Here is a 26173-nt window from a genome sequence, read left to right on the forward strand (position 1 = left end):
AATCTCTGAAACGTTTGTACATATCGTCTGCAAAGCTATATCGCGTGCGGCGGTATGTGGAGACACTAAAATCACCATAGTACAACACAGATGAAGCATCTAAGTTGATGTAATAGCCAGTAAGAAGTAGTACAATTCAAGTTTTAGGAATCGATTATTGACTTTTTAGCTGGCTTTGGTGCCTTGGCCATGAGCTAGGACTTTAAGATTCTGCATGAAAGGAGGACTAGCAGCCGAGTTGCGCCGGAGAATGTGAAATGTGTTCATATGTAGTAAAAACCTGAGTAATCCGTCCGTTTTCGTCATTTGTAATCGAACCGACTTAAAGACAGATCGTCACATTGGCCGCTCTTCTCTCTGAAACGGTTGTACTTATCGTCTGAAAAGCTATGTCGCGTGCTGCGGCATGCTGAGACACTAAAAGCACAATAGTAGAACACAGATCAAGCTTCTAAGTTGATGTAATAGCCAGTAAGAAGTAGTACAATTCAAGTTTTAGGTATTGAATATGGACCTTTTAGCTGGCTTTGGTGCCTTGGACATGAGCTAGGACCTTAAGATTCTACATGAAAGGAGGACTAGCATCCGAGTTGCACGGTAGAATGTGAAAAGTGTTCATATGTAGTAATAACCTTAGAAATCCGTCCTTTCTCGTCATTTGTTAGCGAACCGACATAAAGCCAGATCGTCACATTGGCCGCTCTTCTCTCTGAAACGGTTGTGCTTATCGTCTGCAAAGCTATGTCGCGTGTTGCCGTAGGCGGAAACAGGAAAAGAACCATAGTAGAACACAGACGAAGCTTCTAAGTTCATGTAATAGCCAGTAAGAAGTAGTCCAATTCAAGATTTAGGTATCGATTATTGACTTTTTAGCTGGCTTTCGTGCCTTGGACATGAGCTAGGACTTTAAGATTCTGCATAATAGGAGGACTAGCAGCCGAGTTGCACGGGAGAATGTGAAAAGTGTTCATATGTAGTAATAACCTGAGAAATCCGTCCTTTTTCGTCATTTGTTATCGAATCGACTTAAAGCCAGATCGTCACATTGGCAGCTCTTCTGTCTGAAATGGTAGTACTTATCGTCTGCAAAACTATGTCGCGTGCTGCGGTATGCGGAGAAACTAAAACCACCGTAGTAGAACACAGATGAAGCTTCTAAGTTGATGTAATAGCCAGTAAGAAGTAGTACAATTCAAGTTTTAGGTATTGATTATTGACTTTTTAGCTGGCTTTGCTGCCTTTGACATGAGCTAGGACCTTAAGATTCTGCATGAAAGGAGGACTAGCAGCCGAGTTGCACGGGAGAATGTGAAAAGTGGTCATATATAGTAAAAACCTGAGAAATCCGTTCGTTTTCGTCATTTGTTATCGAATCGACTTAAAGCCAGATCGTCACATTGGCCGCTCTTCTCTCTGAAACGGTTGTACTTATCGTCTCCAAAGCTATGTCGCGTACTGCGATATTCGGAGACACTAAAAGCACCATAGTAGAACACAGATGAAGCTCCTAAGATGATGTAATAGCCAGTAAGAAGTAGTACAATTCAAGTTTTAGGTATCGGTTATTGACTTTTTAGCTGGCTTTGGTGCCTTGGACATGAGCTAGGACCTTAAGATTCTGCATGAAAGGAGGACTAGCAGCCGAGTTGCACGGGAGAATGTGGAAAGTGTTCATATGTAGTAAAAACCTGAGAAATCCGTCCGTTTTCGTCATTTGTTATCGAATCGACGTAAAGCCAGATCGTCACATTGGCCGCTCTTCTCTCTGAAACGGTTGTACTTATCGTCTGCAAAGCTATGTCGCGTGCTGCGCTATGTGGAGACACTAAAAGCACCATAGTAGAACACAGACGAAGCTTCTAAGTTGATGTAATAGCCAGTAAGAAGTAGTACAATTCAAGTTTTAGGTATCGATTATTGACTTTTTAGCTGGCTTTGGTGCATTGGACATGAGCTAGGACCTTAAGATTCTGCATGAAAGGTGGACTAGCAGCCGAGTTCCACGGGAGAATGTGAAAAGTGTTCATATGTAGTAAAAACCTGAGAAATCCGTTCGTTTTCGTCATTAGTTATCGAATCGACTTAAAGCCAGATCGTCACATTGGCCGCTCTTCTCTCTGAAACGGTTGTACTTATCGTCTGCAAAACTATGTCGCGTGCTGCGGTATGCGGAGAAACTAAAAGCACCGTAGTAGAACACAGATGAAGCTTCTAAGTTGATGTAATAGCCAGTAAGAAGTAGTACAATTCAAGTTTTAGGTATCGATTATTGACTTTTTAGCTGGCTTTGGTGCCTTGGACATGAGCTAGGACCTTAAGATTCTGCATGAAAGGAGGACTAGCAGCCGAGTTGCGCCGGAGAATGTGAAATGTGTTCATATGTAGTAAAAACCTGAGAAATCCGTCCGTTTTCGTCATTTGTTATCGAATCGACTTAAAGCCAGATCGTCACATTGGCCGCTCTTCTCTCTGAAACGGTTGTACTTATCGTCTGCAAAGCTATGTCGCGTGCTGCGGTATGTGGAGACACTAAAATCACCATAGTAGAACACAGATGAAGCTTCTAAGTTGATGCAATAGCCAGTAAGAAGTAGAACAATTCAAGTTTTAGGTATCGATTATTGTCTTTTTAGCTGGCTTCGGTACCTTGGATATGAGCTAGGACCTTAAGATCCTGCATGAAAGGAGGACTAGCAGCCGAGTTGCACGTCAGAATGTGAAAAGTGTTCATATGTATTAAAAACCTGAGAAATCCGTCCGTTTTCGTCATTTGTTATCGAATCTACTTAAAGCCAGATGGTCACATTGGCCGCTCTTCTCTCTGAAACGTTTTTAAATATCGTCTGCAAAGCTATGTCACGTGCTGCGGTATGTGGAGACACTAAAATCACCATAGTAGAACACAGATGAAGCATCTAAGTTGATGTAATAGCCAGTAAGAAGTAGTACAATTCAAGTTTTAGGAATCGATTATTGACTTTTTAGCTGGCTTTGGTGCCTTGGACATGAGCTAGGACTTTAAGATTCTGCATGAAAGGAGGACTAGCAGCCGAGTTGCGCGGGAGAATGTGAAATGTGTTCATATGTAGTAAAAACCTGAGTAATCCGTCCGTTTTCGTCATTTGTTATCGATTCGACTTAAAGACAGATCGTCACATTGGCCGCTCTTCTCTCTGAAACGGTTGTACTAATCGTCTGAAAAGCTATGTCGCGTGCTGCGGCATGCTGAGACACTAAAAGCACCATAGTAGAACACAGATCAAGCTTCTAAGTTGATGTAATAGCCAGTAAGAAGTAGTACAATTCAAGTTTTAGGTGTTGAATATGGACCTTTTAGATGGCTTTGGTGCCTTGGACATGAGCTAGGACCTTAAGATTCTGCATGAAAGGAGGACTAGCAGCCGAGTTGCACGGGAGAATGTGAAAAGTGTTCATATGTAGTAATAAACTTAGAAATCCGTCCTTTTTCGTCATTTGTTAGCGAATCGACTTAAAGCCAGATCGTCACATTGGCCGCTCTTCTCTCTGAAACGGTTGAACTTATCGTCTGCAAAACTATGTCGCGTGCTGCGGTATGCGGAGACACTAAAAGCACCATAGTAGAACACAGATGAAGCTTCTAAGTTGATGTAATACCCAGTAAGAAGTAGTACAATTCAAGTTTAAGGTATCGATTATTGACTTTTTAGCTGGCTTTGGACCCTTGGACATGAGCTAGGACCTTAACATTCTTCATGAAAGGAGGACTAGCAGCCGAGTTGCACGGGAGAATGTGAAAAGTGTTCATATGTAGTAAAAACCTCAGAAATCCGTCCGTTTTCGTCATTTGTTATCGAATCGACTTAAAGCCAGATCGTCACATTGGCCGCTCTTCTCTCTGAAACGGTTGTACTTATCGTCAGCAAAGCTATGTCACGTGCTGCGTTATGCGGAGACACTAAAATCACCACAGTAGAACACAGATGAAGCTTCTAAGTTGATGTAATATCCAGTAAGAAGTAGTACAATTTAAGTTTTAGGTATCGGTTATTGACTTTTTAGCTGGCTTTGGTGCCTTGGACATGAGCTAGGTCCTTAAGATTCTGCATGAAAGGAGGACTAGCAGCCGAGTTACACGGGAGAATGTGAAAAGTGTTCATATGTAGTAAAAACCTGAGAAATCCGTCCGTTTTCCTCATTTGTTATCGAATCGACTTAAAGCCAGATCGTCACATTGGCCGCTCTTCTCTCTGAAACGGTTGTACTTATCGTCTGCAAAACTATGTCGCGTGCTGCGGTATGCGGAGAAACTAAAAGCACCGTAGTAGAACACAGATGAAGCTTCTAAGTTGATGTAATAGCCAGTAAGAAGTAGTACAATTCAAGTTTTAGGTATCGATTATTGACTTCTTAGCTGGCTTTGGTGCCTTGGACATGAGCTATTACCTTAAGATTCTGCATGAAAGGAGGACTAGCAGCCGAGTTGCACGGGAGAATGTGAAAAGTGTTCATATGTAGTAAAAACCTGAGAAAGCCGTCCGTTTTCGTCATTTGTTATCGAATCGACTTAAAGCCAGATCGTCACATTGGCCGCTCTTCTCTCTGAAACGGTTGTACTTATCGTCTGCAAAGCTATGTCACGTTTTGCCGTAGGCGGAAAGAGGAAAAGCACCATAGTAGAACACAGACGAAGCTTCTAAGTTGATGTAATAGCCAGTAAGAAGAAGTACAATTCAAGTTTCAGGTATCGATTATTGACTTTTTAACTTGCTTTGGTGCCTTGGCCATGAGCTAGGACCTTGACATTCTGCATGAAAGGAGGACTAGCAGCCGAGTTGCACAGGAGAATGTGAAAAGTGTTCATATGTAGTAAAAACCTGAGAAATCCGTCCGTTTTCGTCATTTGTTATCGAATCGACTTAAAGCCAGATCGTCACATTGGCCGCTCTTCTCTCTGAAACGGTTGTACTTATCGTCTGCAAAGCTATGTCGCGTGCTGCGGTATGCGGAGACACTAAATCACCATAGTAGAACACAGATGAAGCTTCTAAGTTGGTGCAATAGCCAGTAAGAAGTAGAACAATTCAAGTTTTAGGTATCGATTATTGTCTTTTTAGCTGGCTTCGGTACCTTGGACATGATCTAGGACCTTAAGATTCTGCATGAAAGGAGGACTAGCAGCCGAGTTGCACGTCAGAATGTGAAAAGTGTTCATATGTAGTAAAAACCTGAGAAATCCGACCGTTTTCGTCATTTGTTATCGAATCTACTTAAAGCCAGATCGTCACATTGGCCGCTCTTCTCTCTGAAACGTTTGTACATATCGTCTGCAAAGCTATGTCGCGTGCAGCGGTATGTGGAGACACTAAAATCACCATAGTAGAACACAGATCAAGCATCTAAGTTGATGTAATAGCCAGTAAGAAGTAGTACAATTCAAGTTTTAGGAATCGATTATTGACTTTTTAGCTGGCTTTGGTGCCTTGGACATGAGCTAGGACTTTAAGATTCTGCATGAAAGGAGGACTAGCAGCCGAGTTGCGCTGGAGAATGTGAAATGTGTTCATATGTAGTAAAAACCTGAGTAATCCGTCCGTTTTCGTCATTTGTAATCGAACCGACTTAAAGACAGATCGTCACATTGGCCGCTCTTCTCTCTGAAACGGTTGTACTTATCGTCTGAAAAGCTATGTCGCGTGCTGCGGCATGCTGAGACACTAAAAGCACAATAGTAGAACACAGATCAAGCTTCTAAGTTGATGTAATAGCCAGTAAGAAGTAGTACAATTCAAGATTTAGGTATTGAATATGGACCTTTTCGCTGGCTTTGGTGCCTTGGACATGAGCTAGGACCATAAGATTCTACATGAAAGGAGGACTAGCATCCGAGTTGCACGGTAGAATGTGAAAAGTGTTCATATGTAGCAATAACCTTAGAAATCCGTCCTTTCTCGTCATTTGTTAGCGAACCGACTTAAAGCCAGATCGTCACATTGGCCGCTCTTCTCTCTGAAACGGTTGTGCTTATCGTCTGCAAAGCTATGTCGCGTGTTGCCGTAGGCGGAAACAGGAAAAGAACCATAGTAGAACACAGATGAAGCTTCTAAGTTGATGTAATAGCCAGTAAGAAGTAGTCCAATTCAAGATTTAGGTATCGATTATTGACTTTTTAGCTGGCTTTCGTGCCTTGGACATGAGCTAGGACTTTAAGATTCTGCATAATAGGAGGACTAGCAGCCGAGTTGCACGGGAGAATGTGAAAAGTGTTCATATGTAGTAATAACCTGAGAAATCCGTCCTTTTTCGTCATTTGTTATCGAATCGACTTAAAGCCAGATCGTCACATTGGCAGCTCTTCTGTCGGAAATGGTAGTACTTATCGTCTGCAAAACTATGTCGCGTGCTGCGGTATGCGGAGAAACTAAAAGCACCGTAGTAGAACACAGATGAAGCTTCTAAGTTGATGTAATAGCCAGTAAGAAGTAGTACAATTCAAGTTTTAGGTATCGATTATTGACTTTTTAGCTGGCTTTGGTGCCTTGGACATGAGCTAGGACCTTAAGATTCTGCATGAAAGGAGGACTAGCAGCCGAGTTGCACGGGAGAATGTGAAAAGTGGTCATATATAGTAAAAACCTGAGAAATCCGTTCGTTTTCGTCATTTGTTATCGAATCGACTTAAAGCCAGATCGTCACATTGGCCGCTCTTCTCTCTGAAACGGTTGTACTTATCGTCTGCAAAGCTATGTCACGTGCTGCGGTATGCGGAGACACTAAAATCACCACAGTAGAACACAGATGAAGCTTCTAAGTTGATGTAATATCCAGTGAGAAGTAGTACAATTCAAGTTTTAGGTATCCATTATTGACTTTTTAGCTGGCTTTGGTGCATTGGACATGAGCTAGGACCTTAACATTCTTCATGAAAGGAGGACTGGCAGCCGAGTTGCACGGGAGAATGTGAAAAGTGTTCATAAGTAGTAAAAACCTGAGAAATCCGTCCGTTTTCGTCATTTGTTATCGAATCGACTTAAAGCCAGATCGTCACATTGGCCGCTCTTCTCTCTGAAACGGTTGTACTTATCGTCTGCAAAGCTATGTCGCGTACTGCGGTATTCGGAGACACTAAAAGCACCATAGTAGAACACAGATGAAGCTACTAAGCTGATGTAATAGCCATTAAGAAGAAGTACAATTCAAGTTTTAGGTATCGGTTATTGACTTTTTAGCTGGCTTTGGTGCTTTGGACATGAGCTAGGACCTTAAGATTCTGCATGAAAGGAGGACTAGCAGCCGAGTTGCACGGGAGAATGTGAAAAGTGTTCATATGTAGTAAAAACCTGAGAAATCCGTCCGTTTTCGTCATTTGTTATCGAATCGACTTAAAGCCAGATCGTCACATTGGCCGCTCTTCTCTCTGAACCGGTTGTACTTATCGTCTGCAAAGCTATGTCGCGTGTTGCCGTAGGCGGAAACAGGAAAAGCACCATAATAGAACACAGATGAAGCTTCTAAGTTGATGTAATACCCAGTAAGAAGTAGTCCAATTCAAGTTTTAGGTATCGATTATTGACTTTTTAGCTGGCTTTGGTGCCTTGGACATGAGCTAGGACTTTAAGATTCTGCATAATAGGAGGACCAGCAGCCGAGTTGCACGGGAGAATGTGAAAAGTGTTCATATGTAGCAAAACCTGAGAAATCCGTCCGTTTTCGTCATTTGTTATCCAATCGACTTAAAGACAGATCGTCACATTGGCCGCTCTTCTCTCTGAAACGGTTGTACTTATCGTCTGCAAAGCTATGTCGCGTACTGCGGTATGCTGAGACACTAAAAGCACCATAGTAGAACACAGACGAAGCTTTTAAGTTGATGTAATAGCCAGTAAGAAGTAGTACAATTCAAGTTTTAGGTATAGATTATTGACTTTTTAACAGGCTTTGGTGCCTTGGCCATGAGCTAGGACCTTGACATTCTGCATGAAAGGAGGACTAGCAGCCGAGTTGCACGGGAGAATGTGAAAAGAGTTCATATGTAGTAAAAACCTCAGAAATCCGTCCGTTTTCGTCATTTGCTATCGAATCGACTTAAAGCCAGATCGTCACATTGGCCGCTCTTCTCTCTGAAACGGTTGTACTTATCGTCTGCAAAGCTATGTCGCGTGCTGCGGTATGCGGAGACACTAAAAGCACCATAGTAGAACACAGATGAAGCTTCTAAGTTGATGTAATAGCCAGTAAGAAGTAGTACAATTCAAGTTTTAGGTATTGATTATTGACTATTTAGCTGGCTTTGGTTCCTTGGACATGAGCTAGAACCTTAAGATTCTGCATGAAAGGAGGACTAGCAGCCGAGTTGCACGGGAGAATGTGAAAAGTTTTCATATGTAGTAAAAACCTGAGAAATCCGTCCGTTTTCGTCATTTGTTATCGAATCGACTTAAATCCAGATCGTCACATTGGCCGCTCTTCTCTCTGAAACGGTTGTACTTATCATCTGCAAAGCTATGTCGCGTGTTGCCGTAGGCGGAAACAGGAAAAGCACCATAATAGAACACAGATGAAGCTTCTAAGTTGATGTAATAGCCAGTAAGAAGTAGTACAATTCAAGTTTTAGGTATCGATTATTGACTTTTTAGCTGGCTTCGGTGCCTTGGACATGAGCTAGGACTTTAAGATTCTGCATAAAAGGAGGACTAGCAGCCGAGTTGCACGGGAGAATGTGAAAAGTGTTCATATGTAGTAATAACCTGAGAAATCCGTCCTTTTTCGTCATTTGTTATCGAATCGACTTAAAGCCAGATCGTCACATTGGCCACTCTTCTCTCTGAAACGGTTGTACTTATCGTCCGCAAAACTATGTCGCGTGCTGCGGTATGCGGAGAAACTAAAAGCACCGTGGTAGAACACAGATGAAGCTTCTAAGTTGATGTAATAGCCAGTAAGAAGTAGTACAATTCAAGTTTTAGGTATTGATTATTGACTTTTTAGCTGGCTTTGGTTCCTTGGACATGAGCTAGGGCCTTAAGATTCTGCATGAAAGGAGGACTAGCAGCCGAGTTGCACGGGAGAATGTGAAAAGTTTTCATATGTAGTAAAAACCTGAGAAATCAGTCCGTTTTCGTCATTTGTTATCGAATCGACTTAAAGCCAGATCGTCACATTGGCCGCTCTTCTCTCTGAAACGGTTGTACTTATCGTCTGCAAAGCTATGTCACGTGTTGCCGTAGGCGGAAACAGGAAAAGCACCATAGTAGAACACAGACGAAGCTTCTAAGTTGATGTAATAGCCAGTAAGAAGTAGTACAATTGAAGTATTAGGTATCGATTATTGACTTTTTAACTGGCTTTGGTGCCTTGGCCATGAGCTAGGACCTTGACATTCTGCATGAAAGGAGGACTAGCAGCCGAGTTGCACGGGAGAATGTGAAAAGTGTTCATATGTAGTAAAAACATGAGAAATCCGTCCGTTTTCGTCATTTGTTATCGAATCGACTTAAAGCCAGATCGTCTCATTGGCCGCTCTTCTCTCTGAAACGGTTGTACTTATCGTCTGCAAAGCTATGTCGCGTACTGCGGTATGCGGAGACACTAAAATCACCATAGTAGAACACAGATGAAGCTTCTAAGTTGATGCAATAGCCAGTAAGAAGTAGAACAATTCAAGTTTTTGGTATCGATTATTGACTTTTTAGCTGGCTTCGGTACCTTGGACATGAGCTAGGACCTTAAGATTCTGCATGAAAGGAGGGCTAGCAGCCGAGTTGCACGTCAGAATGTGAAAAGTGTTCATATGTAGTAAAAACCTGAGAAATCCGTCCGTTTTCGTCATTTGTTATCGAACCGACTGAAAGCCAGATCGTCACATTGGCCGCTCTTCTCTCTGAAACGGTTGTACTTATCGTCTGCAAAGCTATGTCGCGTGCTGCGGCATGCTGAGACACTAAAAGCACCATAGTAGAACACAGACCAAGCTTCTAAGTTGATGTAATAGCCAGTAAGAAGTAGTACAATTCAAGTTTTAGGTATTGAATATGGACCTTTTAGCTGGCTTTGGTGCCTAGGACATGAGCTAGGACCTTAAGATTCTGCATGAAATAAGGACTAGCAGCCGAGTTGCACGGGAGAATGTGAAAAGTGTTCATATGTAGTAATAACCTGAGAAATCCGTCCTTTTTTGTCATTTGTTATCGAATCGACTTAAAGCCAGATCGTCACATTGGCCGCTCTTCTCTCTGAAACAGTTGTGCTTATCGTCTGCAAAGCTATGTCGCGTGTTGCCGTAGGCGGAAACAGGAAAAGCACCATAGTAGAACACAGATGAAGCTTCTAAGTTGATGTAATAGCCAGTAAGAAGTAGTCCAATTCAAGATTTAGGAATCGATTATTGACTTTTTAGCTGGCTTTCGTGCCTTGGACATGAGCTAGGACTTTAAGATTCTGCATAATAAGAGGAGTAGCAGCCCAGTTGCACGGGAGAATGTGAAAAGTTTTCATATGTAGTAAAAACCTGAGAAATCCGTCCGTTTTCGTCATTTGTTATCGAATTGACTTAAAGCCAGATCGTCACATTGGCCGCTCTTCTCTCTGAAACGGTTGTACTTATCGTCTGCAAAGCTAGGTCGCGTGCTGCGGTATGCTGAGACACTAAAAGCACCATAGTAGAACACAGATCAAGCTTCTAAGTTGATGTAATAGCCAGTAAGAAGTAGTACAATTCAAGTTTTAGGTGTTGAATATGGACCTTTTAGATGGCTTTGGTGCCTTGGACATGAGCTAGGACCTTAAGATTCTGCATGAAAGGAGGACTAGCAGCCGAGTTGCACGGGAGAATGTGAAAAGTGTTCATATGTAGTAATAAACTTAGAAATCCGTCCTTTTTCGTCATTTGTTAGCGAATCGACTTAAAGCCAGATCGTCACATTGGCCGCTCTTCTCTCTGAAACGGTTGTACTTATCGTCTGCAAAACTATGTCGCGTGCTGCGGTATGCGGAGACACTAAAAGCACCATAGTAGAACACAGATGAAGCTTCTAAGTTGATGTAATACCCAGTAAGAAGTAGTACAATTCAAGTTTAAGGTATCGATTATTGACTTTTTAGCTGGCTTTGGACCCTTGGACATGAGCTAGGACCTTAACATTCTTCATGAAAGGAGGACTAGCAGCCGAGTTGCACGGGAGAATGTGAAAAGTGTTCATATGTAGTAAAAACCTCAGAAATCCGTCCGTTTTCGTCATTTGTTATCGAATCGACTTAAAGCCAGATCGTCACATTGGCCGCTCTTCTCTCTGAAACGGTTGTACTTATCGTCAGCAAAGCTATGTCACGTGCTGCGTTATGCGGAGACACTAAAATCACCACAGTAGAACACAGATGAAGCTTCTAAGTTGATGTAATATCCAGTAAGAAGTAGTACAATTTAAGTTTTAGGTATCGGTTATTGACTTTTTAGCTGGCTTTGGTGCCTTCGACATGAGCTAGGTCCTTAAGATTCTGCATGAAAGGAGGACTAGCAGCCGAGTTACACGGGAGAATGTGAAAAGTGTTCATATGTAGTAAAAACCTGAGAAATCCGTCCGTTTTCCTCATTTGTTATCGAATCGACTTAAAGCCAGATCGTCACATTGGCCGCTCTTCTCTCTGAAACGGTTGTACTTATCGTCTGCAAAACTATGTCGCGTGCTGCGGTATGCGGAGATACTAAAAGCACCGTAGTAGAACACAGATGAAGCTTCTAAGTTGATGTAATAGCCAGTAAGAAGTAGTACAATTCAAGTTTTAGGTATCGATTATTGACTTCTTAGCTGGCTTTGGTGCCTTGGACATGAGCTATTACCTTAAGATTCTGCATGAAAGGAGGACTAGCAGCCGAGTTGCACGGGAGAATGTGAAAAGTGTTCATATGTAGTAAAAACCTGAGAAAGCCGTCCGTTTTCGTCATTTGTTATCGAATCGACTTAAAGCCAGATCGTCACATTGGCCGCTCTTCTCTCTGAAACGGTTGTACTTATCGTCTGCAAAGCTATGTCACGTTTTGCCGTAGGCGGAAACAGGAAAAGCACCATAGTAGAACACAGACGAAGCTTCTAAGTTGATGTAATAGCCAGTAAGAAGAAGTACAATTCAAGTTTCAGGTATCGATTATTGACTTTTTAACTTGCTTTGGTGCCTTGGCCATGAGCTAGGACCTTGACATTCTGCATGAGAGGAGGACTAGCAGCCGAGTTGCACAGGAGAATGTGAAAAGTGTTCATATGTAGTAAAAACCTGAGAAATCCGTCCGTTTTCGTCATTTGTTATCGAATCGACTTAAAGCCAGATCGTCACATTGGCCGCTCTTCTCTCTGAAACGGTTGTACTTATCGTCTGCAAAGCTATGTCGCGTGCTGCGGTATGCGGAGACACTAAAATCACTATAGTAGAACACAGATGAAGCTTCTAAGTTGGTGCAATAGCCAGTAAGAAGTAGAACAATTCAAGTTTTAGGTATCGATTATTGTCTTTTTAGCTGGCTTCGGTACCTTGGACATGATCTAGGACCTTAAGATTCTGCATGAAAGGAGGACTAGCAGCCGAGTTGCACGTCAGAATGTGAAAAGTGTTCATATGTAGTAAAAACCTGAGAAATCCGACCGTTTTCGTCATTTGTTATCGAATCTACTTAAAGCCAGATCGTCACATTGGCCGCTCTTCTCTCTGAAACGTTTGTACATATCGTCTGCAAAGCTATGTCGCGTGCAGCGGTATGTGGAGACACTAAAATCACCATAGTAGAACACAGATCAAGCATCTAAGTTGATGTAATAGCCAGTAAGAAGTAGTACAATTCAAGTTTTAGGAATCGATTATTGACTTTTTAGCTGGCTTTGGTGCCTTGGACATGAGCTAGGACTTTAAGATTCTGCATGAAAGGAGGACTAGCAGCCGAGTTGCGCCGGAGAATGTGAAATGTGTTCATATGTAGTAAAAACCTGAGTAATCCGTCCGTTTTCGTCATTTGTAATCGAACCGACTTAAAGACAGATCGTCACATTGGCCGCTCTTCTCTCTGAAACGGTTGTACTTATCGTCTGAAAAGCTATGTCGCGTGCTGCGGCATGCTGAGACACTAAAAGCACAATAGTAGAACACAGATCAAGCTTCTAAGTTGATGTAATAGCCAGTAAGAAGTAGTACAATTCAAGATTTAGGTATTGAATATGGACCTTTTAGCTGGCTTTGGTGCCTTGGACAAGAGCTAGGACCATAAGATTCTACATGAAAGGAGGACTAGCATCCGAGTTGCACGGTAGAATGTGAAAAGTGTTCATATGTAGCAATAACCTTAGAAATCCGTCCTTTCTCGTCATTTGTTAGCGAACCGACTTAAAGCCAGATCGTCACATTGGCCGCTCTTCTCTCTGAAACGGTTGTGCTTATCGTCTGCAAAGCTATGTCGCGTGTTGCCGTAGGCGGAAACAGGAAAAGAACCATAGTAGAACACAGATGAAGCTTCTAAGTTGATGTAATAGCCAGTAAGAAGTAGTCCAATTCAAGATTTAGGTATCGATTATTGACTTTTTAGCTGGCTTTCGTGCCTTGGACATGAGCTAGGACTTTAAGATTCTGCATAATAGGAGGACTAGCAGCCGAGTTGCACGGGAGAATGTGAAAAGTGTTCATATGTAGTAATAACCTGAGAAATCCGTCCTTTTTCGTCATTTGTTATCGAATCGACTTAAAGCCAGATCGTCACATTGGCAGCTCTTCTGTCGGAAATGGTAGTACTTATCGTCTGCAAAACGATGTCGCGTGCTGCGGTATGCGGAGAAACTAAAAGCACCGTAGTAGAACACAGATGAAGCTTCTAAGTTGATGTAATAGCCAGTAAGAAGTAGTACAATTCAAGTTTTAGGTATTGATTATTGACTTTTTAACAGGCTTTGGTGCCTTGGCCATGAGCTAGGACCTTGACATTCTGCATGAAAGGAGGACTAGCAGCCGAGTTGCACGGGAGAATGTGAAAAGAGTTCATATGTAGTAAAAACCTCAGAAATCCGTCCGTTTTCGTCATTTGCTATCGAATCGACTTAAAGCCAGATCGTCACATTGGCCGCTCTTCTCTCTGAAACGGTTGTACTTATCGTCTGCAAAGCTATGTCGCGTGCTGCGGTAGGCGGAGACACTAAAAGCACCATAGTAGAACACAGATGAAGCTTCTAAGTTGATGTAATAGCCAGTAAGAAGTAGTACAATTCAAGTTTTAGGTATTGATTATTGACTATTTAGCTGGCTTTGGTTCCTTGGACATGAGCTAGGACCTTAAGATTCTGCATGAAAGGAGGACTAGCAGCCGAGTTGCACGGGAGAATGTGAAAAGTTTTCATATGTAGTAAAAACCTGAGAAATCCGTCCGTTTTCGTCATTTGTTATCGAATCGACTTAAATCCAGATCGTCACATTGGCCGCTCTTCTCTCGAAACGGTTGTACTTATCATCTGCAAAGCTATGTCGCGTGTTGCCGTAGGCGGAAACAGGAAAAGCACCATAATAGAACACAGATGAAGCTTCTAAGTTGATGTAATAGCCAGTAAGAAGTAGTACAATTCAAGTTTTAGGTATCGATTATTGACTTTTTAGCTGGCTTCGGTGCCTTGGACATGAGCTAGGACTTTAAGATTCTGCATAAAGGGAGGACTAGCAGCCGAGTTGCACGGGAGAATGTGAAAAGTGTTCATATGTAGTAATAACCTGAGAAATCCGTCCTTTTTCGTCATTTGTTATCGAATCGACTTAAAGCCAGATCGTCACATTGGCCACTCTTCTCTCTGAAACGGTTGTACTTATCGTCCGCAAAACTATGTCGCGTGCTGCGGTATGCGGAGAAACTAAAAGCACCGTGGTAGAACACAGATGAAGCTTCTAAGTTGATGTAATAGCCAGTAAGAAGTAGTACAATTCAAGTTTTAGGTATTGATTATTGACTTTTTAGCTGGCTTTGGTTCCTTGGACATGAGCTAGGACCTTAAGATTCTGCATGAAAGGAGGACTAGCAGCCGAGTTGCACGGGAGAATGTGAAAAGTTTTCATATGTAGTAAAAACCTGAGAAATCAGTCCGTTTTCGTCATTTGTTATCGAATCGACTTAAAGCCAGATCGTCACATTGGCCGCTCTTCTCTCTGAAACGGTTGTACTTATCGTCTGCAAAGCTATGTCACGTGTTGCCGTAGGCGGAAACAGGAAAAGCACCATAGTAGAACACAGACGAAGCTTCTAAGTTGATGTAATAGCCAGTAATAAGTAGTACAATTGAAGTATTAGGTATCGATTATTGACTTTTTAACTGGCTTTGGTGCCTTGGCCATGAGCTAGGACCTTGACATTCTGCATGAAAGGAGGACTAGCAGCCGAGTTGCACGGGAGAATGTGAAAAGTGTTCATATGTAGTAAAAACATGAGAAATCCGTCCGTTTTCGTCATTTGTTATCGAATCGACTTAAAGCCAGATCGTCTCATTGGCCGCTCTTCTCTCTGAAACGGTTGTACTTATCGTCTGCAAAGCTATGTCGCGTGCTGCGGTATGCGGAGACACTAAAATCACCATAGTAGAACACAGATGAAGCTTCTAAGTTGATGCAATAGCCAGTAAGAAGTAGAACAATTCAAGTTTTTGGTATCGATTATTGACTTTTTAGCTGGCTTCGGTACCTTGGACATGAGCTAGGACCTTAAGATTCTGCATGAAAGGAGGACTAGCAGCCGAGTTGCACGTCAGAATGTGAAAAGTGTTCATATGTAGTAAAAACCTGAGAAATCCGTCCGTTTTCGTCATTTGTTATCGAATTGACTTAAAGCCAGATCGTCACATTGGCCGCTCTTCTCTCTGAAACGGTTGTACTTATCGTCTGCAAAGCTAGGTCGCGTGCTGCGGTATGCTGAGACACTAAAAGCACCATAGTAGAACACAGATCAAGCTTCTAAGTTGATGTAATAGCCAGTAAGAGGTAGTACAATTCAAGTTTTAGGTATTGAATATGGACCTTTTAGCTGGCTTAGGTGCCTTGGACATGAGCTAGGACCTTAAGATTCTGCATGAAAGGAGGACTAGCAGCCGAGTTGCACGGGAGAATGTGAAAAGTGTTCATATGTAGTAAAAACCTGAGAAATCCGTCCGTTTTCGTCATTTGTTATCGAATTGACTTAAAGCCAGATCGTCACATTGGCCGCTCTTCTCTCTGAAACGGTTGTACTTATCGTCTGCAAAGCTATGTCGCGTGTTGCCGTAGGAGGAAACAGGAAAAGCACCATAGTAGAACACAGACGAAGCTTCTAAGTTGGTGCAATAGCCAGTAAGAAGTAGTCCAATTCAAGATTTAGGTATCGATTATTGATTTTTGGCTGGCTTTGGTGCCTTGGACATGAGCTAGGACTTAAAGATTCTGCATAAAAGGAGGACTAGCAGCCCAGTTGAACGGGAGAATGTGAAAAGTGTTCATATGTAGTAAAAACCTGAGAAATCCGTCCGTTTTCGTCATTTGTTATCGAATCGACATAAAGCCAGATCGTCACATTAGCCGCTCTTCTCTCTGAAACGGTTGTACTTATCGTCTGCAAAGCTATGTCACGTGCTGCGGTATGCGGTGACACTAAAATCACCACAGTAGAACACAGATGAAGCTTCTAAGTTGAAGTAATATAAAATAAGATGTAGTACAATTCAAGTTTTAGGTATCGATTATTGACTTTTTAGCTAGCTTTGGTGCATTGGACATAAGCTAGGACCTTAAGATTCTGCATGAAAGGTGGACTAGCAGCCGAGTTCCACGGGAGAATGTGAAAATTGTTCATATGTAATAAAAACCTGAGAAATCCGTCCGTTTTCGTCATTTGTTATCGAATCGACTTAAAGCCAGATCGTCACATTGGACGCTCTTCTCTCTGAAACGGTTGTACTTATCGTCTGCAATACTGTGTCGCGTGCTGCGGTATGCGGAGAAACTAAAAGCACCGTAGTAGAACACAGATGAAGCTTGTAAGTTGATGTAATAGCCAGTAAGAAGTAGTACAATTCAAGTTTTAGGTATTGATTATTGACTTTTTGGCTGGCTTTGGTGCCTTGGACATGAGCTAGGACATTAAGATTCTGCATGAATGGAGGACTAGCAGCCGAGTTGCACGAGAGAATGTGAAAAGTGTTCATATGTAGTAAAAACCTGAGTAATCCGTCCGTTTTCGTCATTTGTTATCGATTCGACTTAAAGACAGATCGTCACATTGGCCGCTCTTCTCTCTGAAACGGTTGTACTAATCGTCTGAAAAGCTATGTCGCGTGCTGCGGCATGCTGAGACACTAAAAGCACCATAGTAGAACACAGATCAAGCTTCTGAGTTGATGTAATAGCCAGTAAGAAGTAGTACAATTCAAGTTTTAGGTGTTGAATATGGACCTTTTAGATGGCTTTGGTGCCTTGGACATGAGCTAGGACCTTAAGATTCTGCATGAAAGGAGGACTAGCAGCCGAGTTGCACGGGAGAATGTGAAAAGTGTTCATATGTAGTAATAAACTTAGAAATCCGTCCTTTTTCGTCATTTGTTAGCGAATCGACTTAAAGCCAGATCGTCACATTGGCCGCTCTTCTCTCTGAAACGGTTGTACTTATCGTCTGCAAAACTATGTCGCGTGCTGCGGTATGCGGAGACACTAAAAGCACCATAGTAGAACACAGATGAAGCTTCTAAGTTGATGTAATACCCAGTAAGAAGTAGTACAATTCAAGTTTAAGCTATCGATTATTGACTTTTTAGCTGGCTTTGGACCCTTGGACATGAGCTAGGACCTTAACATTCTTCATGAAAGGAGGACTAGCAGCCGAGTTGCACGGCAGAATGTGAAAAGTGTTCATATGTAGTAAAAACCTCAGAAATCCGTCCGTTTTCGTCATTTGTTATCGAATCGACTTAAAGCCAGATCGTCACATTGGCCGCTCTTCTCTCTGAAACGGTTGTACTTATCGTCTGCAAAGCTATGTCACGTGCTGCGGTATGCGGAGACACTAAAATCACCATAGTAGAACACAGATGAAGCTTCTAAGTTGATGTAATATCCAGTAAGAAGTAGTACAATTCAAGTTTTAGGTATCGATTATTGACTTTTTAGCTGGCTTTGGTGCATTGGACATGAGCTAGGACTTTAACATTCTTCATGAAAGGAGGACTAGCAGCCGAGTTGCACGGGAGAATGTGAAAAGTGTTCATAAGTAGTAAAAACCTGAGAAATCCGTCCGTTTTCGTCATTTGTTATCGAATCGACTTAAAGCCAGATCGTCACATTGGCCGCTCTTCTCTCTGAAACGGTTGTACTTATCGTCTGCAAAGCTATGTCGCGTACTGCGGTATTCGGAGACACTAAAAGCACCATAGTAGAACACAGATGAAGCTACTAAGATGTTGTAATAGCCAGTAAGAAGAAGTACAATTCAAGTTTTAGGTATCGGTTATTGACTTTTTAGCTGGCTTTGGTGCTTTGGACATGAGCTAGGACCTTAAGATTCTGCATGAAAGGAGGACTAGCAGCCGAGTTGCACGGGAGAATGTGAAAAGTGTTCATATGTAGTAAAAACCTGAGAAATCCGTCCGTTTTCGTCATTTGTTATCGAATCGACTTAAAGCCAGATCGTCACATTGGCCGCTCTTCTCTCTGAACCGGTTGTACTTATCGTCTGCAAAGCTATGTCGCGTGTTGCCGTAGGCGGAAACAGGAAAAGCACCATAATAGAACACAGATGAAGCTTCTAAGTTGATGTAATACCCAGTAAGAAGTAGTCCAATTCAAGTTTTAGGTATCGATTATTGACTTTTTAGCTGGCTTTGGTGCCTTGGACATGAGCTAGGACTTTAAGATTCTGCATAATAGGAGGACCAGCAGCCGAGTTGCACGGGAGAATGTGAAAAGTGTTCATATGTAGCAAAAACCTGAGAAATCCGTCCGTTTTCGTCATTTGTTATCCAATCGACTTAAAGCCAGATCGTCACATTGGCCGCGCTTCTCTCTGAAACGGTTGTACTTATCGCCTGCAAAGCTATGTTGCGTACTGCGGTATGCTGAGACACTAAAAGCACCATAGTAGAACACAGACGAAGCTTCTAAGTTGATGTAATAGCCCGTAAGAAGTAGTACAATTCAAGTTTTAGGTATAGATTATTGACTTTTTAACAGGCTTTGGTGCCTTGGCCATGAGCTAGGACCTTGACATTCGGCATGAAAGGAGGACTAGCAGCCGAGTTGCACGGGAGAATGTGAAAAGAGTTCATATGTTGTAAAAACCTCAGAAATCCGTCCGTTTTCGTCATTTGTTATCGAATCGACTTAAAGCCAGATCGTCACATTGGCCGCTCTTCTCTCTGAAACGGTTGTACTTATCGTCTGCAAAGCTATGTCGCGTGCTGCGGTATGCGGAGACACTAAAAGCACCATAGTAGAACACAGATGAAGCTTCTAAGTTGATGCAATAGCCAGTAAGAAGTAGAACAATTCAAGTTTTAGGTATCGATTATTACCTTTTTAGCTGGCTTCGGTACCTTGGACAATAGCTAGGACCTTAAGATTCTGCATGAAAGGAGGACTAGCAGCCGTGTTGAACGGGAGAATTTGAAAAGTGTTCATATGTAGTAAAAACCTGAGAAATCCGTCCGTTTTCGTCATTTGTTATCGAATCGACTTAAATCCAGATCGTCACATTGGCCGCTCTTCTCTCTGAAACGGTTGTACTTATCATCTGCAAAGCTATGTCGCGTGTTGCCGTAGGCGGAAACAGGAAAAGCACCATAATAGAACACAGATGAAGCTTCTAAGTTGATGTAATAGCCAGTAAGAAGTAGTACAATTCAAGTATTAGGTATCGATTATTGACTTTTTAACTGGCTTTGGTGCCTTGGCCATGAGCTAGGACCTTGACATTCTGCATGAAAGGAGGACTAGCAGCCGAGTTGCACGGGAGAATGTGAAAAGTGTTCATATGTAGTAAAAACATGAGAAATCCGTCCGTTTTCGTCATTTGTTATCGAATCGACTTAAAGCCAGATCGTCTCATTGGCCGCTCTTCTCTCTGAAACGGTTGTACTTATCGTCTGCAAAGCTATGTCGCGTGCTGCGGTATGCGGAGACACTAAAATCACCATAGTAGAACACAGATGAAGCTTCTAAGTTGATGCAATAGCCAGTAAGAAGTAGAACAATTCAAGTTGTTGGTATCGATTATTGACTTTTTAGCTGGCTTCGGTACCTTGGACATGAGCTAGGACCTTAAGATTCTGCATGAAAGGAGGACTAGCAGCCGAGTTGCACGTCAGAATGTGAAAAGTGTTCATATGTAGTAAAAACCTGAGAAATCCGTCTGTTTTCGTCATTTGTTATCGAAACGACTTAAAGCCAGATCGTCACATTGGCCGCTCTTCTCTCTGAAACGGTTGTACTTATCGTCTGCAAAGCTATGTCGCATGCTGCGGCATGCTGAGACACTAAAAGCACCATAGTAGAACACAGATCAAGCTTCTAAGTTGATGTAATAGCCAGTAAGAAGTAGTACAATTCAAGTTTTAGGTATTGAATATGGACCTTTTCGCTGGCTTTGGTGCCTAGGACATGAGCTAGGACCTTAAGATTCTGCATGAAATAAGGACTAGCAGCCGAGTTCCACGGGAGAATGTGAAAAGTGTTCATATGTAGTAATAACCTGAGAAATCCGTCCTTTTTCGTCATTTGTTATCGAATCGACTTAAAGCCAGATCGTCACATTGGCCGCTCTTCTCTCTGAAACAGTTGTGCTTATCGTCTGCAAAGCTATGTCGCGTGTTGCCGTAGGCGGAAACAGGAAAAGCACCATAGTAGAACACAGAAGAAGCTTCTAAGTTGATGTAATAGCCAGTAAGAAGTAGTCCAATTCAAGATTTAGGAATCGATTATTGACTTTTTAGCTGGCTTTCGTGCCTTGGACATGAGCTAGGACTTTAAGATTCTGCATAATAGGAGGACTAGCAGCCCAGTTGCACGGGAGAATGTGAAAAGTGTTCATATGTAGTAAAAACCTGAGAAATCCGTCCGTTTTCGTCATTTGTTATCGAATTGACTTAAAGCCAGATCGTCACATTGGCCGCTCTTCTCTCTGAAACGGTTGTACTTATCGTCTGCAAAGCTAGGTCGCGTGCTGCGGTATGCTGAGACACTAAAAGCACCATAGTAGAACACAGATCAAGCTTCTAAGTTGATGTAATAGCCAGTAAGAAGTAGTACAATTCAAGTTTTAGGTATTGAATATGGACCTTTTAGCTGGCTTAGGTGCCTTGGACATGAGCTAGGACCTTAAGATTCTGCATGAAAGGAGGACTAGCAGCCGAGTTGCACGGGAGAATGTGAAAAGTGTTCATATGTAGTAATAACCTGAGAAATCCGTCCTTTTTCGTCATTTGTTATCGAATGGACTTAAAGCCAGATCGTCACATTGGCCGCTCTTCTCTCTGAAACGGTTGTGCCTATCGTCTGCAAAGCTATGTCGCGTGTTGCCGTAGGAGGAAACAGGAAAAGCACCATAGTAGAAGACAGACGAAGCTTCTAAGTTGATGTAATAGCCAGTAAGAAGTAGTCCAATTCAAGATTTAGGTATCGATTATTGACTTTTTAGCTGGCTTTGGTGCCTTGGACATGAGATAGGACTTAAAGATTCTGCATAAAAGGAGGACTAGCAGCCGAGTTGCACGAGAGAATGTGAAAAGTGTTCATATGTAGTAAAAACCTGAGATATCCGTCCGTTCTCGTCATTTGTTATCGAATCGACTTAAAGCCAGATCGTCACATTGGCCGCTCTTCTCTCTGAAACGGTTGTACTTATCGTCTGCAAAGCTATGTCGCGTACTGCGGTATTCGGAGACACTAAAAGCACGATAGTAGAACACAGATGAAGCTTCTAAGATGATGTAATAGCCAGTAAGAAGAAGTACAATTCAAGTTTTAGGTATCGGTTATTGTCTTTTTAGCTGTCTTTGGTGCCTTGGACATGAGCTAGGACCTTAAGATTCTGCATGAAAGGAGGACTAGCAGCCGAGTTGCACGGGAGAATGTGAAAAGTGTTCATATGTAGTAAAAACCTGAGAAATCCGTCCGTTTTCGTCATTTGTTATCGAATCGACATAAAGCCAGATCGTCACATTAGCCGCTCTTCTCTCTGAAACGGTTGTACTTATCGTCTGCAAAGCTATGTCACGTGCTGCGGTATGCGGTGACACTAAAATCACCACAGTAGAACACAGATGAAGCTTCTAAGTTGAAGTAATATAAAATTAGATGTAGTACAATTCAAGTTTTAGGTATCGATTATTGACTTTTTAGCTAGCTTTGGTGCATTGGACATACGCTAGGACCTTAAGATTCTGCATGAAAGGTGGACTAGCAGCCGAGTTCCACGGGAGAATGTGAAAATTGTTCATATGTAGTAAAAACCTGAGAAATCCGTCCGTTTTCGTCATTTGTTATCGAATCGACTTAAAGCCAGATCGTCACATTGGCCGCTCTTCTCTCTGAAACGGTTGTACTTATCGTCTGCAATACTGTGTCGCGTGCTGCGGTATGCGGAGAAACTAAAAGCACCGTAGTAGAACACAGATGAAGCTTGTAAGTTGATGTAATAGCCAGTAAGAAGTAGTACAATTCAAGTTTTAGGTATTGATTATTGACTTTTTGGCTAGCGTTGGTGCCTTGGACATGAGCTAGGACATTAAGATTCTGCATGAATGGAGGACTAGCAGCCGAGTTGCACGAGAGAATGTGAAAAGTGTTCATATGTAGTAAAAACCTGAGTAATCCGTCCGTTTTCGTCATTTGTTATCGATTCGACTTAAAGACAGATCGTCACATTGGCCGCTCTTCTCTCTGAAACGGTTGTACTAATCGTCTGAAAAGCTATGTCGCGTGCTGCGGCATGCTGAGACACTAAAAGCACCATAGTAGAACACAGATCAAGCTTCTAAGTTGATGTAATAGCCAGTAAGAAGTAGTACAATTCAAGTTTTAGGTGTTGAATATGGACCTTTTAGATGGCTTTGGTGCCTTGGACATGAGCTAGGACCTTAAGATTCTGCATGAAAGGAGGACTAGCAGCCGAGTTGCACGGGAGAATGTGAAAAGTGTTCATATGTAGTAATAAACTTAGAAATCCGTCCTTTTTCGTCATTTGTTAGCGAATCGACTTAAAGCCAGATCGTCACATTGGCCGCTCTTCTCTCTGAAACGGTTGTACTTATCGTCTGCAAAACTATGTCGCGTGCTGCGGTATGCGGAGACACTAAAAGCACCATAGTAGAACACAGATGAAGCTTCTAAGTTGATGTAATACCCAGTAAGAAGTAGTACAATTCAAGTTTAAGGTATCGATTATTGACTTTTTAGCTGGCTTTGGACCCTTGGACATTAACTAGGACCTTAAAATTCTTCATGAAAGGAGGACTAGCAGCCGAGTTGCACGGGAGAATGTGAAAAGTGTTCATATGTAGTAAAAACCTCAGAAATCCGTCCGTTTTCGTCATTTGTTATCGAATCGTCTTAAAGCCAGATCGTCACATTGGAGGCTCTTCTCTCTGAAACGGTTGTACTTATCGTCTGCAAAGCTATGTCACGTGCTGCGGTATGCGGAGACACTAAAATCACCACAGTAGAACACAGATGAAGCTTCTAAGTTGATGTAATATCCAGTAAGAAGTAGTACAATTCAAGTTTTAGGTATCGATTATTGACTTTTTAGCTGGCTTTGGTGCATTGGACATGAGCTAGGACCTTAACATTCTTCATGAAAGGAGGACTAGCAGCCGAGTTGCACGGGAGAATGTGAAAAGTGTTCATAAGTAGTAAAAACCTGAGAAATCCGTCCGTTTTCGTCATTTGTTATCGAATCGACTTAAAGCCAGATCGTCACATTGGCCGCTCTTCTCTCTGAACCGGTTGTACTTATCGTCTGCAAAGCTATGTCGCGTGTTGCCGTAGGCGGAAACAGGAAAAGCACCGTAATAGAACACAGATGAAGCTTCTAAGTTGATGTAATACCCAGTAAGAAGTAGTCCAATTCAAGTTTTAGGTATCGATTATTGACTTTTTAGCTGGCTTTGGTGCCTTGGACATGAGCTAGGACTTTAAGATTCTGCATAATAGGAGGACCAGCAGCCGAGTTGCACGGGAGAATGTGAAAAGTGTTCATATGTAGCAAAAACCTGAGAAATCCGTCCGTTTTCGTCATTTGTTATCCAATCGACTTAAAGCCAGATCGTCACATTGGCCGCTCTTCTCTCTGAAACGGTTGTACTTATCGTCTGCAAAGCTATGTCGCGTACTGCGGTATGCTGAGACACTAAAAGCACCATAGTAGAACACAGACGAAGCTTCTAAGTTGATGTAATAGCCAGTAAGAAGTAGTACAATTCAAGTTTTAGGTATAGATTATTGACTTTTTAACAGGCTTTGGTGCCTTGGCAATGAGCTAGGACCTTGACATTCTGCATGAAAGGACTACTAGCAGCCGAGTTGCACGGGAGAATGTGAAAAGAGTTCATATGTAGTAAAAACCTCAGAAATCCGTCCGTTTTCGTCATTTGTTATCGAATCGACTTAAAGCCAGATCGTCACATTGGCCGCTCTTCTCTCTGAAACGGTTGTACTTATCGTCTGCAAAGCTATGTCGCGTGCTGCGGTATGCGGAGACACTAAAAGCACCATAGTAGAACACAGATGAAGCTTCTAAGTTGATGCAATAGCCAGTAAGAAGTAGAACAATTCAAGTTTTAGGTATCGATTATTGCCTTTTTAGCTGGCTTCGGTACCTTGGACATGAGCTAGGACCTTAAGATTCTGCATGAAAGGAGGACTAGCAGCCGAGTTGAACGGGAGAATTTGAAAAGTGTTCATATGTAGTAAAAACCTGAGAAATCCGTCCGTTTTCGTCATTTGTTATCGAATCGACTTAAATCCAGATCGTCACATTGGCCGCTCTTCTCTCTGAAACGGTTGTACTTATCATCTGCAAAGCTATGTCGCGTGTTGCCGTAGGCGGAAACAGGAAAAGCACCATAATAGAACATAGATGAAGCTTCTAAGTTGATGTAATAGCCAGTAAGAAGTAGTACAATTCAAGTTTTAGGTATCGATTATTGACTTTTTAGCTGGCTTTGGTGCCTTGGACATGAGCTAGGACTTTAAGATTCTGCATAAAAGGAGGACTAGCAGCCGAGTTGCACGGGAGAATGTGAAAAGTGTTCATATGTAGTAATAACCTGAGAAATCCGTCCTTTTTCGTCATTTGTTATCGAATCGACTTAAAGCCAGATCGTCACATTGGCCGCTCTTCTCTCTGAAACGGTTGTACTTATCGTCCGCAAAACTATGTCGCGTGCTGCGGTATGCGGAGAAACTAAAAGCACCGTGGTAGAACACAGATGAAGCTTCTAAGTTGATGTAATAGCCAGTAAGAAGTAGTACAATTCAAGTTTTAGGTATTGATTATTGACTTTTTAGCTGGCTTTGGTTCCTTGGACATGAGCTAGGACCTTAAGATTCTGCATGAAAGGAGGACTAGCAGCCGAGTTGCACGGGAGAATGTGAAAAGTTTTCATATGTAGTAAAAACCTGAGAAATCAGTCCGTTTTCGTCATTTGTTATCGAATCGACTTAAAACCAGATCGTCACATTGGCCGCTCTTCTCTCTCTAACGGTTGTACTTATCGTCTGCAAAGCTATGTCACGTGTTGCCGTAGGCGGAAACAGGAAAAGCACCATAGTAGAACACAGACGAAGCTTCTAAGTTGATGTAATAGCCAGTAAGAAGTAGTACAATTCAAGTATTAGGTATCGATTATTGACTTTTTAACTGGCTTTGGTGCCTTGGTCATGAGCTAGGACCTTGACATTCTGCATGAAAGGAGGACTAGCAGCCGAGTTGCACGGGAGAATGTGAAAAGTGTTCATATGTAGTAAAAACATGAGAAATCCGTCCGTTTTCGTCATTTGTTATCGAATCGACTTAAAGCCAGATCGTCTCATTGGCCGCTCTTCTCTCTGAAACGGTTGTACTTATCGTCTGCAAAGCTATGTCGCGTGCTGCGGTATGCGGAGACACTAAAATCACCATAGTAGAACACAGATGAAGCTTCTAAGTTGATGCAATAGCCAGTAAGAAGTA

Source organism: Schistocerca gregaria, unplaced genomic scaffold (assembly GCF_023897955.1).
Source record: "Schistocerca gregaria isolate iqSchGreg1 unplaced genomic scaffold, iqSchGreg1.2 ptg000139l, whole genome shotgun sequence".
In the NCBI taxonomy this organism is placed as follows: Eukaryota; Metazoa; Arthropoda; class Insecta; order Orthoptera; family Acrididae; genus Schistocerca; species Schistocerca gregaria.